Source organism: Suncus etruscus, chromosome 14 (genome assembly GCF_024139225.1).
Source record: "Suncus etruscus isolate mSunEtr1 chromosome 14, mSunEtr1.pri.cur, whole genome shotgun sequence".
Lineage (NCBI taxonomy): Eukaryota > Metazoa > Chordata > Mammalia > Eulipotyphla > Soricidae > Suncus > Suncus etruscus.
In genome coordinates this window covers 24,387,939-24,405,633 of record NC_064861.1, presented here as the reverse complement: position 1 = coordinate 24,405,633, position 17,695 = coordinate 24,387,939, and the positions used below count along the sequence as shown (strand labels likewise).

At 40.3% G+C, this 17,695-nt stretch overlaps 1 protein-coding gene and 1 pseudogene across 4 annotated transcripts in view; both read left to right on the top strand.

Annotated features, from left to right (window-relative positions):
* The window catches only part of LOC126027836 (protocadherin alpha-C2), a 207,957-nt gene that overhangs the window by 58,004 nt on the left and 132,258 nt on the right, over window positions 1-17,695 (top strand). The gene's annotated exons all lie outside the window — the stretch shown is intronic.
* LOC126027496 (protocadherin alpha-C1-like) overlaps window positions 15,134-17,695 on the top strand; it is a 63,273-nt pseudogene continuing 60,711 nt past the window's right edge.

Here is a 17,695-nt window from a genome sequence, read left to right as displayed (position 1 = left end):
TGTCTTTATTCCTATACCATGCTGTTTTGATAACTATTGCTTTGTAATACAGTTTAAAATTGGGGAAAGTAATGCCTCCCAGATTTCCTTTTCCAGGTATTGCTTTAGCTATTCAAGGGTGTTTATTGTCCCAAATTAATTTCAGAAGTGTTTGATCCACCTCTTTGAAGAATGTCATGGGCACCTTTAAAGGGACCACATTAAATTTGTACAATGCTTTGGGGAGTATTGCCATTTTAATTATGTTAATCCTGCCAATCCATGAGCAGGGTATGTGTTTCCATTTCCATGTGTCCTCTCTTATTTCTTGGAGCAGGGTTTTATAGTTTTCTTTTTATAGGTCCTTCACATCTTTAGTCAAGTTGACTACAAGATATTTGAGTTTGTGGGACACTAATTTGAATGGGGTTGTTTTCTTTTTCTTTCTTTTTTTGGTTTTTGGGTCACACCCGACAGCTCTCAGGGGTTACTCCTGGCTTCTTGCTCAGAAATCACTCCTGGCAGACTCGGGGGACCATATGGGATGCCGGGATTCGAACCAATGACCTTCTGCATGAAAGGCAAATGCCTTACCTCCATGCTATCTCTCCAGCCCCAAGGGTTCTTTTCTTAATGTCCATTTCTTCCCTATAATTATTGGTGTATAAAAACGCCATTGATTTTTGTGTGTTGATTTTGTAGCCTGCCACATTGCTATATGAATCTATTGTTTCTAGAAGTTTTTTGGTAGAGTCTTTAGGGTTTTATAAGTAGAGTATCTTGTCATCTGCAAACAGTGAGAGCTTGACTTTTCCCTTTCCTATCTGGATTTTCTTGATATCTTTTTCTTTCCTAATTGCTATAGCAAGTACTTCTCGTACTATGTTGAATAGAAGTGGTGAGAGAGGAAAGCCTTGTCTTGTGGCTTGTGGTACAAGCCATTGGCTTGTGGTAGAGGGCCTTAACTTTATTAAGAAATATTCCTTTCATTACCATCTTGCTGATAGTTTTTTTTTTTTTTTTGGTTTTTGGGCCACACCCATTAGACGCTCAGGGGTTACTTCTGGCTATGTGCTCAGAAATCGCCCCTGGCTTGGGCGGACCATATGGGACACCGGGGTATTGAACCGCGGTCCATCCTATGCTAGCGCTTGCAAGGCAGACACCTTACCTCTAGCGCCACCTTCCCGGCCCCGCTGAGAGTTTTTTTTAAATCAAGAATGGGTGTTGGACCTTGTCAAATGCTTTCTCCGTGTCTATTGATATGATCATGTGATTTTTCTTTTTTTAGTTAATGATGTTGTGTATTATGTTGATAGATTTATGATGTTATACCATCTTTGCATTCCTGGGATGAAACCTACTTGATCATAGTGAATGATCTTCTTGATAAGGCATTGGATCCTATTTGCCAGGATTTTATTGAGGATCTTTGCATCTGTGTTCATCAGGGATATTGGTCTGTAGTTTTCTTTTTTTAGCAGCATCTCTGTCTGGTTTTGGTACCAAGGTGATGTTGGCTTCATAAAAGCTGTTTGGAAGTGTTCTCGTTTTTTCAATTTCATGAAAGAGCCTGGCCAGGATTGGTAGTAGTTACTCTTGAAAGGTTTGAAAGAATTTATTAGTGAATTCATCTGGCCTGGGGTTTTGCTTTAGGGAAGACATTTGATTACCATTGTAATTTCCTCAGTGATGTGGGTGTTTAGATATGCTAGATCCTCCTTATTCAACTGTGAAAGGTTATAAGACTACAAGAGTTTATCTATTTCTTCCAGGTTCTCATGTTTGGTGGCATAGAGTTTCTCAAAGTAGTCTCTGATTACCCTTTGAATCTCTGCAATATCTGTAGTAATCTTTCCTTTTTCAGTTCTAATACAGGTTATTAGTTTCTCTCTCTTTGCCAATGGTTTATCAATCATGTTTAATTTTTCAAAGAACCAACTTCTGCTTTCGTTGATCTTTTGGATTTTTTGGGGGGGGTTTTCACTTAATTGATTTATGCTCTAAGCTTTGTTATTTCCTTCTGTCTCCCTATTTTTGTTTTTTTGTTGATCATTTTCTAATTTTATAAACTGCATCATTAAGCTATTCAGGTATGATCCTTCTTCCTTCCTGATGTGTGCTTGCAAAACTATAAACTTTCCTCTCAGTACTGCTTTTGCTGTGTCCCATAGATTCTGATAGTTTGTGTCTTAATTGTCATTTGTTTCTAGGAAAGTTTTGATTTCTTCTTTGATTTCATCTCAGACCCACTGGTTGTTCAGTAGCAGGCTCTTTAATTTCCAGTTGTTAAAGTTCTTCTTTTGTGTCCCTTTGTAGTTTACATCTAATTTTAAAGCCCTGTGGTCAGCAAAGGTAGCTTGCAAAATTTATATTCTCTTGATTTTATGGAGGTATGCTATATATGCCAGCATGTGATCTATCCTGGAGAATGACCCATGTATTTTAGAGAAGAATGTGAATCCAGGTTTCTGGGGATGGAGTGTCCTATATATATCTACTAGGCCTCTTTCTTCCATTTCTCTTTTCAGGGCTAGTATATATTTGTTGGGTTTCAGTCTGGTTGACCTATTAAGTTGTGACAGGGCCATGTTGAGGTCTCCCACAATTATTGTCTTATTTTTAATATCCTCTTTCAAATTTGTCAATAAATTAGATATTTTGCTGGCCTCTCATTGGGTGCATATATGTTTTGTAGTGCAATTTCTTCCTGTTCTACATATCTCTTGATTAGTATGAAGTGTCCAACTTTGTCCCTTACAACTTTTCTGAGTCTAAAGTGTGTGTTGTCTGATATTAATATGGCCACCCCAGCTTTTTTAATGGTTTTTTTGTTTGTATGATTTTCTTCAAGCCTTTGTTTTTCAGTCTATGTTTGTTCTGACTATTCCAGTGTGTTTATTGTAGGCAGAAGAAGGTTGGATTCATCTTTTTGGTCCATTTAGCCACTCTGTATCTCTTAATTGGTGCATTTAGTCCATTGACATTGAGGGAGATGATTGTCATGGGATTTAATGTCATCTTTGTGTATAAGTTTGGTGTCTGTTGATCTGTCTTGTCTTAAAGTAGACATTTCAGTTTTTATTTTAAGGCTGGTTTTGCATCTTTAAAGTTTCTGAGCTTTTGCTCATCCATGAAGCTATGTATCCTTCATTCAAACCTGAACATGAGTCTGGCTGGGTGCAGTATTATAGGTGAAGCATACATTTCACTTAGTCTTATCACAATATCCCACCACTGTTTTCTGGCGTTGAGAATTTTTTGTGACATGTCTGGTGTAAATCTTAAGGATGATCCTTTGAATGTAATTTCCCTTTTTCATCTTGCTGCTTTCAATATTCTATTTCTATCTGTAGGATTTGTCATTGTGGGCTCGAGCTCAGATCTTAAGCAAGACTTTTCTATTAGAATTTCCTACTAAGTAGATCCAAAAAAGGGATGGGGAAAGCTACCTCTGCATATGGAAATAAACACTAAGAATTATGACTATTGGGCCCAGAGAGATAGCACAGCGGCGTTAGCCTTGCAAGCAGCTGATCCAGGACCAAAGGTGGTTGGTTCGAATCCCGGTGTCCCATATGGTCCCCGTGCCTGCCAGGAGCTATTTATGAGCAGACAGCCAGGAGTAACCCCTGAGCACCGCCGGGTGTGGCCCAAAAACAAAACAAAAAAAAGAATTATGACTATTAAGGAAATGCATCTACAGAAACATATAGAAGAAATATAGATATCCTCTTTAAGTCTTTTGAGATAATCTAGGTGAGGGATAAAACCCAGAGCACATTTTTCATCCTGCACCATGGTCTTGTGGAGTTTGAGAAATGGTTTGCAGTAGTCAAGGATTAGGTAGTGTCCTCGAGCTGAGGGTATCCCTGGAGCTGAATATGATAGCACAGTGAGGATAGATGGGAAAAAAAGGGTTGCATAGAATGAGTCAGCAGAAGTAAGTGGTAGCTGCAGCTTCCTCCTGGGGTGAGATATGGCATGATGGGAGGGTGTCCATTCTCTTTAGGAGTGAACTGGCAGCTTGCCAGGGAAGGTTTTGAGGAGTTCAGAACTGAGGGTAAAGAAGGTTAAATAGGGAGAGATAATGGGCTAGGTATGAGGGGGTGAGCAGATAGACTAGGATTTATAAGGTGGTAGATGTGTGGGCAGGGAGGGATAATATGTAACTGGGACTATATACAATATAGGCAGGAATTATGTACAATACAGATTAGACAGACATGAAGGAGTCCACCATATACACACTCAAACGCATATAGACAGACATTGGATATCTATTTGTAGATTGCAGTTGAGGGACTGACCCCTATGGAATGGGTCAGAGTGCTTAAAAATATAAGGCCAGAACATGGGGGAAAAGTTTTTCCAATTTCTAGGCACTTCATCAAAGGTGAAGGTCAACTTTGCTAACGCAAAGCTTCAAGGGTTAGATTGTGCATGGAACATTTAGAACAATCATAATTTTCATGTTTAGAGTACTAGAAATATGGTAGTGAGCACAATAGAGCAGTCTACCCCATGTAGTATTGTCTATCATGTCTTGAGCATCCAGGTTCCTTTCCTGAAAGCAAACTGACAACATGGGCATTATGATATAGTAATACAGTAGCTTGGGTTAAAAATAAATTGCAAATATATACTCAATAAATGGGGCCTGTAATAAGTCTCTGGTGGACAGTTGCCTATTTCAGTGGTCTCTGTGGACATAATCATTAGATCAAATAGCAGGTGTAATAAAAAGGAAAATGGATAAATTAGAGTATTTTTGTCAAGACGTTGCCATACTGAGCACTGTATTTGGAATCTAATATGATAGAGCACTGAAATGTGAAAATATATCTGCAAGATCCACTGTGGACAAAGAAGCTAAAGAATTATTTTAGACATAATAAAATAAGGACACTAACACTTTTTAATATTGAGCACTGTAGTGTGAGTCCCTGGCTTTCAAATGCATTCTGCACCTGTTTCTGTGGATAAAAGCATTAGAACATTATTATTGACCTCCAATGAGCAATTTATTGCACACCTGTTCAATCTAAACAGCTGTTTCCGTTTATGCAGGTTTCTTTGTAGTATAAAAGAGAATAAAGGCTTTGTGTTTCTCTTCTTCACTTAATTTGTTTTCTTCTTGTTATACCATGACACCTACAGTGTCTGATATATCTACCATTTAACCATTGTGTTTATTCATGCAGTTATTCTAAATACCATATATAAGTGGTATCATTCTATATCCCTCTTCTTCTGGCTTACTTCATTTAACATATTATCTTCTCATTCCATCCATGTTGCTGCAAATTGCATGATTGTATAATTTCTTACCACTATGTAATATTCCATTGTATATATGTACCACACCTTCATGATCCACTAATCTGTTGTTGGACATCTAGGTTGATTCCAAGTCTTAGCAATTGTACTGAGTGTTGCAATAAATAGCAGTATGCATACACAATTTTGGATGAATGTTTTTCTGTCCTGGGGGTATAGACCCAAAAGAGGAATTTCTGTATCATATGTCAGCTCAATTTTGAGTTTACTGAGAACCCTTCATACTGTTTTTTATAGGGGTTGGACCAAGCACCATTCCCACCAGCAATGGATGAGAGTTCTTTTCTTACATCCCCACCAACAGAGATTATTCCCATTAATTTTGATATGTGCCATCCTCACTGTGTAATGTGATATCTCATTATTGTCTTGGTTTGGATTTCCCTAATGATAAGTGATGATGAACATGTTTTCATGTTTCTGTTGGCCATTTGTTGGCCTTCTGAAGAGAAGTGTTTATTCATTTTCTCTCCCCATATTTTGATTTTTTTTAAAAAATGTTTTGTGGAGCTAATCTTTGTGGGTACTTTGTATATCCTAGATATCAAGTCTGATGTGTTGAGTGCATTTTTCCCCAGTTACTGTATTTTCCGGCGTATAAGACGACTTTTGAAACAAAAAAGTCAACCGAAAATTGGGGTCGTCTTATACACCGATATACACCGAGTATATCCCGAAAAATGTTTCAGTATGCCGCTAAACAAAAATTGTCTGAATATTGCCACAAAACGAATTTTCCAACTCGATCCTGCACCAATCACTGCAAAGCTGCTCCGACCGCCTCTCTAACTCAGCCAATCCAAGCAGGCTTTTTATGCATGCAAATTAGACAATGTTCTGGACCAGAATCTACACAATAAAAAGCCTGCTCAGATTGGCCAGAGTCAGAGAGGAAGTCTATTACAGTAGAATCTTTGAACCTTTGCTTGTTGTGATTGGCTCACTGTGGTACATACAGTTGCAGCACAGGAATATTCTGTCTGATATAGCGAATATAGGCCTAAACCTACGTTTTAACTGCAAAATTAGGGGGTCGTCATATATGCTAGAAAATACGGTAGGTGTCCTCTAGTTTTAGTCCTGGTTTCTTTTACCATACAGAAACTTTTTGGTTTGATGTAGTGGCATTTATTTAGGTTTGATGCTATAGCTCTTGCCATTGGCATCCTATCATCAAAGACTTGTTGAGGGGTAAGTCTTGGACTGTTCTGCCTGTTTTCCTCAATGAATTTTATGGCTTCAGGTCTGATATACAGGTCTTTAAGCCATTTTTGAATTGACTTTTGTGTAAGGTGTGAGGTATGGATCAAATTTTAATATCTTGCAGGTGGTTATCCAGTTGTTCCAACACCATTTGTTGAAGAGACTGTCTTTGTTCTATTTCAGATTCTTAGCTCCTTTGTCAAAGATTAGTTGGTCATAAATCTAGAGCTATGTCACTGGATATTTTCTTCTGAGACAGAGTCTGAGACTCTGTCTTTGTTCTAGTACCATGCTGTTTTGATCACTATGGCTTTGTAGTAGATCTTCAAAGTAGGTACAGAGATGCCTCCCGGTTTCTTGTTTTATTTTTTGATATGGATTCGGCTAACCTAGGTCTTTTACGGTTCCACACAAACTATTATTTTTTTATTTTTTAATGAAAACCCAACTACAAACATGTTCATAATCATAGTGCTTAAACAAAGACACTATTATAAGAAAATAAATTAAAAATAAATATTCAGTCCATTTTCTTTTTTTCCCTTATTTTCTTCTCTTCTTTTTCTTCTTTTTTCTTTCTTTACCTTTGAGCCCTAGATCCTACAGTTCCATGTTGTTAGTTGAAATCATAGTCTGAATTTTGTTTAGATTATTTAATTTTTCACACAATGTTTTTTATATTTCTGGATTTATATCTGCCATTTCCTTGTATCATCTTTATCATTGAAATATTTACATAATTAATTTACATATATTTTTATTTCAGAGTACATGAATTCTTTGACATTTGCATACACTGAAAAATGGGATTGTTGTAATGTTCATTTACCATCTTTAAGGAACTTTTCAATTTGTGATATCATATTATATTCTAGTCCCTTGCTGTACATTGCACATCCTTTAAAAATAACTGTAATCTTATTATTCTTTTAATTTATTTTGGGCTACTCCTAAGTCTCAGGATCTACTTTTTGCTTGGTGCCAGGAGTCATTTCTGGCATAGTGATGGGGGTACATATGGTGCCAAGAATAAACCCAGGCCTTCTACATGCAAAGTATGCATTTCAACTTTTTGAACTCTCTTTAGTCCATTTGTACTTTCTGATCTCTTTTACCCATTACCAACCTAACTATTCTATTGTGGTCCCCAATTGCTTCCTATTATTTATTAATTCTCCTTACTGGTTATTTGTTTATTCAAATTCTTTTTTTTTTTAAATTTTTGGGCCACACCCAAGTGGTGCTCAGAGGTTACTTCTGGCTCTGCACTCAGGAATCACTCTTGGTGGGGATGGGAGACCATATGGGATGTTGGGTATCAAACCCAGGCTGACCACAGGCAAGTTAAGTGCCCTATCTGCTATGCAATTGTTTTGGCCCCCTCAAATTCTTTGTTTAAGTAATAAAAATTTATTCGGAATTCTTGGGATGGTGGTTATTCTCTCCCAACATTGCCCGAAATCACTGAGAAATCCCACATTGTACCAGTATCTCTCCTATTTAGATTCTTTGTTTCTTCCCGATTCTGTCTTGGAAGAGTATGATTTTAGGAATTTATTCCTCCTAGTTTGTTGGAATTTAATTATTTATAGTTATCTCTTATGACCCATTGCATCTTCCTGTTATGATTTTATTTGTGCTCTCTTTTTCTCTTAATAAATCTGCCTAATTTTTGTTCAGATTTTTCTGAATCTTTGGGTTCATTTTGTTTGGAACTGTGTGTTTCCTTTGCCTCATATCTGTTTCCTTTCCTAGATTGGGGAACTTCTCAGCCATTATTTTTTAAAATAAGATATATTTTTTTGAAAACACATTTCTCTGTTCTCCTTCTGCAATCCATGTAATGTGAATGCTATTTTGCTAGCTGTCACTCATAGACCACTAAATTTTGATGAAGTTTTAAAGCAGTGCTCAGTGGCCTGGGACCATTTCTAGTGATACTCAGCCAACCAGGCTGGATGGGGTAGCACTAGGGCCTGAGATGCAGAGATTTTTGGGTTCTGTAGTGAGAGGGATAACCAGGGCTCCTATCTGGCTATATCCAACAGTGCTCACAGGTCCATGCAGTGTTGCAGGGGTCAAACTTGGGCCTGGCACATGCGAATAATGTATACCAGTTATTCCACAGGCCCCTATCTTTATTTTTTAAAATTATTTTTACTTTCTTGCTGTTCAGGTAAGCTCCACTGCCTTGTTTTTAAAATCTTTGAACTATCGCTTCATCACTTCTGCTGATAAGTCCTCTAATATATATTTTTTTAGTTCGGTCTTTGCATTCCTTAGCTCTGTGACTTTTGATCTCTGGAGCACCACTAGGTGTGGCCCCAAAACAAGCAAAAGGAAAAAGATGCTATAGCAGGTTGGCCTTTTAACCACCTTACAGGTTGCTAACTCAGATGAGGCTCAATCGACAGCATTCCATATGATCTCCTGGGCCTAGGAATGATCTCTGAATGCAGAACCAGAAGCAAGTTCTGAGCACCATGGGGGCAAAACACCAAAACAACAACAAAAACTTATCAGCACCTTAGAGGAAAATCTAGTATGATTATATACCAAATATGTAGGTATGTAATGACATTAGCAGTTTAATTAAATTATGTTGGTTGATTTAATTGGACTATCTTTTTAACATAATGTTTAGTAAATTTGAGTAAAATGTATTAAAATCTTGGAATTTTTGATCCTTGAATTTATAGTATTTAGAATTTATAATATTTTTGTTTCAATCCATCATGGAAAATGTGTGTAATGTAAGTGTTAAAGAACCAAATGTGATTTTATTTTTAAATTTTGTTTTGAGGTCACACATGGCAATGTTTCAGGGCTACCCCTGACTCTGTGTTCTGGGACTTCCCAGAACTCTGTGTTCAGGGAACTGTATGATGCCAGAGATTGAGTATGGGTCTTTTTTCTGTAAAGCATATGCTTGACCCCTTGAGTTATCTCTATGGCTCAGTTAAAAAAATTTTTTTGTTTACACGTGGTGCGTTACTTTCATCCTGGTGCTTGGGGGGGGAAGAAGGAGAGAATTATGCAATGCCAGGAATCAAACAGAAGCAAGACAGATAAGATGCTCTGCCATTGAGCCACAGCTTGGACCCTCCAGTTCAATTTTAAACTTTTTACTTGTATGTTTTATTGAGGATGAAAGCGCTAGATCTTCTCTTTTTGGAGTGTATTTGACCAAACTGTAATATAACAAGGTCAGATTGAAAAATATTTTAAATGAGAAATTAAGTACATAAACTTAAAAAATAGTAAACATAGCTGGTAATTATAAAAATTTATTTTAAAAGGTTCATGATACTTTTTATGTTATTGTGTCATGTCGAAAAACTGGTTTGTTGTTATTAGGAAAACAGGAAAGAATTCCCGTTGTTTTGTGCTGTTATAAATAGCTTAACTTAAAAAAGAATGACATATAAGACTTACAATGACATACTTGGCCTCAGAGTATAATGAGGAGAAGGAAATAATTGAGTGGAGGAAAAAGAAAATAATCAGGAACAGGGACCAAGGGGATGCAGGTGCTTTGGTGTTCTTAAAAAAGGACAGAACTAAATATCCAAGCTACAAAGTCAACAACAATGAAATCATGATACCCAAAGTTTAACAACCAAACTTAAAAATAGACCTGTTATGTTTGCAGGAAGGGATGGTGGTGATAGGGGATGAACTCTGGGAACACTAATGGAGGGAGATTGTGATTGGTGGTGGGATTGGTCCTGAAACATCGTATGTCTAAAATCCAACTGTAAACAACTGTAAATTACAATGCTTTAAATAAAAAATGAATAAAAAGTGAGGATATTGGGTGTCAAGAATGCTTTAGCTATGTGTTCTGTGTTTAGTTAAATATCTCAGAAAAGAAATTGAGTGACAAGAGATGAGAGAATTCTATTCCTAAAGGACATATACTCTATTAAATTTGATTTTTTGAACTGTCCTAATAATGAGAATGTATGAGGGAAATGGAGAGCCTGTCTAGAGTACAGGCGGGGGTCGGGTGGGGAGGAGGGAGACTTGGGACATTGGGGATGGGAATGTTGCACTGGTGATGGGTGGTGTTCTTTACATGACTGAAACCCAAACACAATCATGTATGTAATCAAGGTGCTTAAATAAATAAATTTAAAAAAATAAATTAAAAATAAATAAATAAATAAATTTGATTTCTACCCTTCATTGAGCTGCTTTACAGGATGGAAATTTACTAATGTGATTGTGATATCTCTCTTTTAATTTAGTTTCTATAAATATGCAATGTATTTTCAGGAAATAGTCCTAATCAAAGAAAATCTTAAGATACAGTGTCCATGGGGCCAGGCGGTGGCACTAGAGGTAAGGTGCCTACCTTGCCTGCACTAGCCTTGGACGGACCACGGTTCGATCCCCCGGCGTCCCATATGGTCCCCCAAGCAGGAGCGACTTCTGAGCGCATAGCCAGGAGTAACACCTGAGCGTCACCGGGTGTGGCCCCCCCCCAAAAAAAAGAAGATACAGTGTTCTTTTGCTGACCACTTTTATGGTAATATCAGATTTACTATTATCTTACTTGGTTTCAGGAATTTTAATGGAATTTTTTACATTGTGACTAGAAATCTTTTAAAATCTACAACTTAAGGCCAACTTTGGTGGAAGAACTTTATAATAACAGCTATGGCAATAGAGTTCAGCATAAATGATGTTTACAATGAAATATTTTTTTTACATAGTTTACTTACAGTTGTACTTATGATCAATCAGAAGCTTGAAAATACCTAAGCTTTAAAAGCTATGGACATAACCTTTGGACATGAATTGCTTTGTCTTACCTCATATTTAAGTATTTTTATTTAAAATTGATAAGAAAAAAAGAAGATGGGGGCCAGGAGCCAAGTGGTCTGAGATGCATTTTGGAGATAGAAAAGGGATATACCTAAATACCTAAGCCAAAGTCAACAACAATAGAATCAAAAGACATAAACTATAACAATCTAAACTGAAATGGGCCCGTGACATTGGCAGGCCAGGTGGCTAAGGGTGGTAGTATGGGATGCACACTGGAAACGTTGGTGGACAAAAGGAAGTCAACTGGTGGTGGGAATGGCCCTAACTCACTGTCACTGTATGCTTGAAATCCAAATATGAGGAATTTGTAAATCACAATGGTTTCAATAAAATTTAAAGAAAAGCTATGAACAATAACTTAAAATGGCAAAATGAGATATTATGCTAATGGAATTTTTGCTAATTCATGATGCTAATATTTACCTAATCATCTTATTGGAAAGGCAGAACTTTTGAGCCTTATCTTTCAGATCAGAAATATTCTGATATCTAAGGGGCTAGAATGATAGTACAGTGGGTAGAATGTTTTACCTTGCACGCAGCCTACCTGGGTTTAATCCCTGGCATTCAACATGGTCTCTTGATCCTGCCAGGAGATCATATCAGGAGTGATTCCTGAGTGCAGAGAGAAGTAATCCCTAAGCACTGCCAGGTGTGTCCCAAAAACCAAAAGAGAAAAAAGAAAGATTCCAGAAGGGCTGGAGTGACAGCATAGTGGTAGGGCATTTGCCTTGCACATGGCTGACCTGGGACTGATCTGGTTTGATCCCCTGCTTCTCATATAGTTCCCCGAGCCTGACAGGAGTGATTTCTGAACACAGAGCCAGGAGTAACCCCTGAATGTTGCAGGGTGTCCCAAAAACCTAATATATATATGTATATATATATATTTTAGATATCTCTTGAACATAGCTTTCTAACAAATCCCAATTTGTGTGAAAAAGGAGTGTTGTACCCAAAGATGGGACTTATGGTAGGACAGATCCTATGAGGAAAGTGTTACCCACTTATCCCTGACACAAGCGAAACTATTTTAAAATAGAATCCAGTGGCAGTGCAACTAACAAAATTAGAAAAAGAAAGCCAAAAGTTTGAGAATGGGACTAGGAAGAGTTTTTTTATTTTACCTCTTTATTTTTTTTAGGCCACACCTGGCTCTGTGCTCAGGGTTCCTGGCAGTGCTGAAGCAGGGAAGTGGGGGAACCAGATGGGTTGCTGGGGAATCAAACATAGTTCAAGCCTAAGGTTCTTAAAAATCTTAACTGCTGTACTATCCCTCAGCATCTTGGGAAGAGTTTTATGCCAAGATTTTACATGCTCATTGTCAGAACTTTCTTTTTCATCACTTCCTAATTCACATTCACACATAATCCTTATTAGGTTGGCTACAGGTCTAAAAGTCAGAAACCTTCCAAATGGTCAGACATCTCTCTAGGTGCTGCAAATTTTATCTGCTGCGAATAGAAAAGTGAAACATATCCTTCCCCCCACCCATATACTTAGATGTATGTTGTTAGAGCTAACAGCATAAAACTTAACTGAGGAAACACAAATCATGGTCCCTGACACAGTTTTGGTTTTGAAACCTGCTACTACACTTGACACAGGGCTGATGTGTTTCCTTCTTTAATTTTATCTAAGACAGGTGTCAGTGATCCCTTGGTTCTTTAATTCTGAGAGGCAGCTTAGAGCATTTAATATTTTATTGCCTCACACTGCATCCCGCCCCTTCCTTTTCCCTGGAAGAAATTGGGCATGGGTTTAGGAGTAACTTGAGTTTATGAGTCTCTGGAAGATGATTGTTTCTTCATGGCACACTCTTATTTTTAGTTTTTAAAAAATAAATTTATTTTTCTTGTTGCTCCTCTCTAGTTGGTGCTGGGGACCTCTTGGTTGTATCAAGCACTGCTAACTTGGGTGGTACCAGGGATCAAACCAGGACCCTATGCCTGCCAGGCATGGATTCAGCCCTTTGAATCATCTTCCTGCCATTAACCCATGTTTAGTTTTAGATTTTGTTTTTGGTTTGGTTTTTGGGCCACACAGGTGTTGCTTAGAGAGCCCTCTTGGAAATACTTGATACATCATATGCTGTGCTGGGATCAAACCAGGGTTGACTGCTTGCAAGGCAAACAATTAATTATCTTGCCAAGCCCCTATTCTTGGTTTTAAACTAAGATCAGAATGTAGACCCACTGACTCACTTCCACTTTAATCAGCAATTTAAAAATTATAAAAACATTAAACTATACAATAGAGTAAGAGAATTAACTGATTAACCCCCATGTCTCTTGTACTGAGCTTCAAAAGCTGTCAAGACTTTTAGGCAGTTTTCCTACCAGAAAATAGAAAATTCTGAGACCTTCAGTTCCTTATCTATGTTTAGCTTTTGTCTTTTGACTTTGAACACTGCTATATTATAAAGATTTGAGTAAGAAATTTAAATTAGTCTTTTTTAGTTCACCTTCACTCAGAAAAAGCCACTGGATGTAGCCTGCTAGGCCAACTTTGGAAAGATTTCTTGCAACTCAGAGATATGCTTTATAGAGCTCATCACTGCCTAGGTAAATCACTAGTCACTTCAGAAAAGTTTCATTAAAAATAGCTGGAGGTGGACATCATGCACCCAGCACCCTTTTAGTGCTTCTGGGTGTGACTCTGATGCCTCCAACCCCAGAACCTCTAGATGTGGCCCCCAGTATAATTTTTTAAGAAAGTTGGAGAAAACTGTTTTTCTAGATATTTACAAAGTAGGGTTCCCCCCTCTCATATCTGGATCTGCTCTAGGCTGTGAGCTCAGGAATTGTTCCTAGCGGGCTCAGGGGATCTTATGGGATGGAGGAGACGGAACCTGGATTGACTGTGCAAAGCAAGTACCCTACTCACTGTCCTATTGCTCTGGCCCCTACAAAGGATTCTTAATGTACAAACGAGTCTCCCTGTCATACTATGAACTGTATCTATTCTTTCCCTTTCACTTCTTGGCATTTTTCCCTTTTGGGGTATGAATTATTAATTTTTTGGGGGAAGCACACCCTGTAGTGCTTAAGGCTGACCTCTGTAACTGAGCTCAGGAATCATTCCTGGCGGGGCTCAGGATTTTGTGGTAATATTTGTGGTGTTGGGTATTGAACCCAAGTCCATTGCGTGAAAGGCCCTATCCTTTGTACTATCTTTCCTTTGCGGCTTGTCGATTTTTCTGAGCGTCTGATGTTTGCATTTGACTAGTTCCTGAACTTCCTCTCACCCGGAGCGGAGCGTTCTGGCTGCCTGGAAAGCACTCCTAGCCTGCCCGCTGGGGGAAGAGATAAAATTGCTGATTCGCAAAAACTGGAACATAGAACCTAGCTGTGCGTTCTATCGCTTTGGTGCCTAGGAAAGCAGAGTTCTGAGGACGCTAGAAGAGGACACAGCTTCCCAATTTATCCCTCTTGAAATCTTGGCAGCTCCCCGGTTTAAACGTGTTCTGGAGGAACTTTAAACCTGCCGCAGAGTGAGGCTGGGCATCTTGCATACCCTGTACTGTAGCGCCTGATCCCGGAACCCTTGTCTCGTAAATCCTGCTTGGAAGGGCGTGTGTCCCCGCGGTCTCCTGGCACCCCTAGGCGGCGCTGCGCTCCTCCGCACCCGGCCGGCGCCGCCTCCCCAGACAGCTGTCAGACCAGCTGCGGGCCAGCCCGGCACTGCAAGCTCTCTGGCCGCAGAATTGGGGCGGTCTCTCTAGCACCTACCAGCCCTCGCCCTTAAACCAGGCTAGAGCTCGCCGGGAGTCCGGAGCATGCCCTTGAATCACTTCGGTGGAGCGGGGACTCCGAGAGGGAGCATGGTGGGCTGGAGGAGGATGGCGCTTCTGTTTGTGCGCTGTGGGGCAGATGGAACACTCCCTGCTGGGGGAGATGGAGCGGGGCTTAGCCATAAGCAACATTGCAGTGGACATGAAGTGTCCGCAGCCTCTCTGTCCTTGAGAAACTTCTTTCACCAATCACAGCGAGCCCTACTTCGAGGTGTATCTGGCTAGCAGAAGCTTGGTGGTCCAAGAGTGGGCAGACCGTGAGCCGAAAGCTGCCTGTGTCCTCACTTTTGAGCTAATGCTCGCGGACCCACTGGAGCTGCACAAGATGCGTGTTCACGTCCAAACCAAGGACGCTTCTCCTCTACAATGACGTGCAGCTGCATATCCCTGAGTTTCTGCTGCTAGAAGCCTGCTTTAGGCTCCTGAGTGCCCGAGATGATTACAAGGGCAGCAACGTGGCGCTGAGATACAGCCTGAGCTCCAGCCAGCACTTTAGTCTGGACTGTCCACTGGCCACCAGTGGACGGCAGCGAATATCCGGACCTGGTACTGGATCACGAAGAGAGCGCCACTCAACGCCTAGTGTTCGCTGCTCACTGCTCACCAGCGCGTTCCGTGGACTCACAAGCAACCGTTACTGTGCAGGACACCAACGACATTGGACCCGTCTTTGAGCGCCCGGTGTACCGCACCAGGGTGCCCGAGACCACACACAACGGGGACCGTGTTATTCCGAGTTCAGGCTTCGAACCACAATAAAGGCTCCAATGGGTGGAGGAGGGTGATTCGGTACTGCTTAAGCAATAGCACACAAGCAAAACTGGGTGCACCACTTTCACATGCACCCCACAAGTGGGGAGGTGCGGCTTTTAGCTTCACTAGATTCTCCCCAAACATTACTGGAGGCTTATATGGAAGCAAGGGCCGAGGGTGCCTTTGGCTAGCTAGCATAGCCACATTACTGGTGGAGGTAATGGACGTGAACGATCACGCTCCCAAGGTGACACTCATCACTCTCTTCAGCCCAGTAGCCGAGGACATTGTGCCTGGCACCGTGTTTGCTTTCCTTAGTGGAAAGAATGAGGCGCTCGGTGCCAATGGCAAGGTCATTTGTTGCCTGTCTAGCGGAGGTGCCTTTAAGCTGAAGGCTTCCTTTGACAACTCTGACCGATGGGCCACTGGACAGGAAGCTGATCAGTGAATACCAGATCGTGATTACTGCGGCTGGCCTTGGCTTGTCCCTGCTCAGCACCCAACTGTCCATTGCTGGCATTACTCTAAGCTTCCATCCACCTCACAGAAGCTTTATGTGGCTGAAAACAATGAACCTGGGACCTCCCCAGGCCGAGTGTTTGCCAGGGACCCACACCTGGGGGAAAACCCCCTTGTCCACTCTGTGCTGGTGGATAAGGTCTCTGAAGCGCTGGCTGCCTCTGGCTTGGTGGCAGTAGAGTCATTTGCTGGGGCTATCACAGCCAAGATATTTTTCATGATTTTGAGCACCTCAGGTGATTTTTTTTTTTCAGGTGGAAGCCCAGGATGATGGTCTGCTTCCCGGAAGTGCCACCATGACAGTGACTCTGTTTATAATAGATAGGAATGACAATGTTCCTGCAATACTGTTTCCCTTGCCTAAAAATGGCTTTGCCCCTGTGGAAATTGTACCCCATTTCTTTAGAATCGAATACTTGCGTCACAAAAGTAGTAGCCTAGGATGCAGACAGTGGCTCCAATGCCTGGCTTTCCTATCACATCTCTCAGGCTTCTGACTAGCCTTTTCAGAATTTCCGCCACTGTAGGAAAGCTGCAGAAGCCCAGCCTAGTTCTTCTGGCTGATGCAATTAAACAGAGGGTGGAGATTGTGGTTTGGGACCACGGAGAACGCTGCCCTCTTCTCTTTTGTTACTCGGGGTACGCAGTTGAGCAACTCTGCCCCTCAGGTCCTTCCAGATTTTGAAGATGCCTGGGCAACAGGCAGACACCTTTCCACCCAGAGCCTATTTGGTAATCATCCTTGCCTGTTTTTCTTTTTTATTTCTGGGCTGCATTCTTTAATTTGTGTGTATCAAGTTGAGCCAGCATCCTGTGTGTTACTCACAGAGCTGCTATAATTTGGAAGAGTTGAGGTCACTTTTGATGTTACAATTGATGACACTAGAATGGAGAGACTGTCTCAGACCTGTCTCTGTTGAACTTCTCTGGGACTTGGCTCCTCTAACAACCATTTGTTGTTGTGTGGGGAATACAGGGAAATACAGTCCAGCTAATCTGAGAAATCTGGCCACTGGGGTAGGACTGAATCTGCCTTTATTCAGATTTGGAAAAAGAAAGGTGATTATGCCAATGTGCATGTGATGGTAAGTAGTTTTTATACAATGGGATTCCCTTTGATAGGAGATGGTTGCTATCTATCTTTGGTAAGTTTTCTAGAGATGAACCCTTGGCAACATTAATCCTTTGATGACCACTCCTACTTAACAACCCTGTGCTAAGATTTCTTGGAATATAAATGCATAAAAAGATTGTTCTTGGCTTTATGGAGCTTAT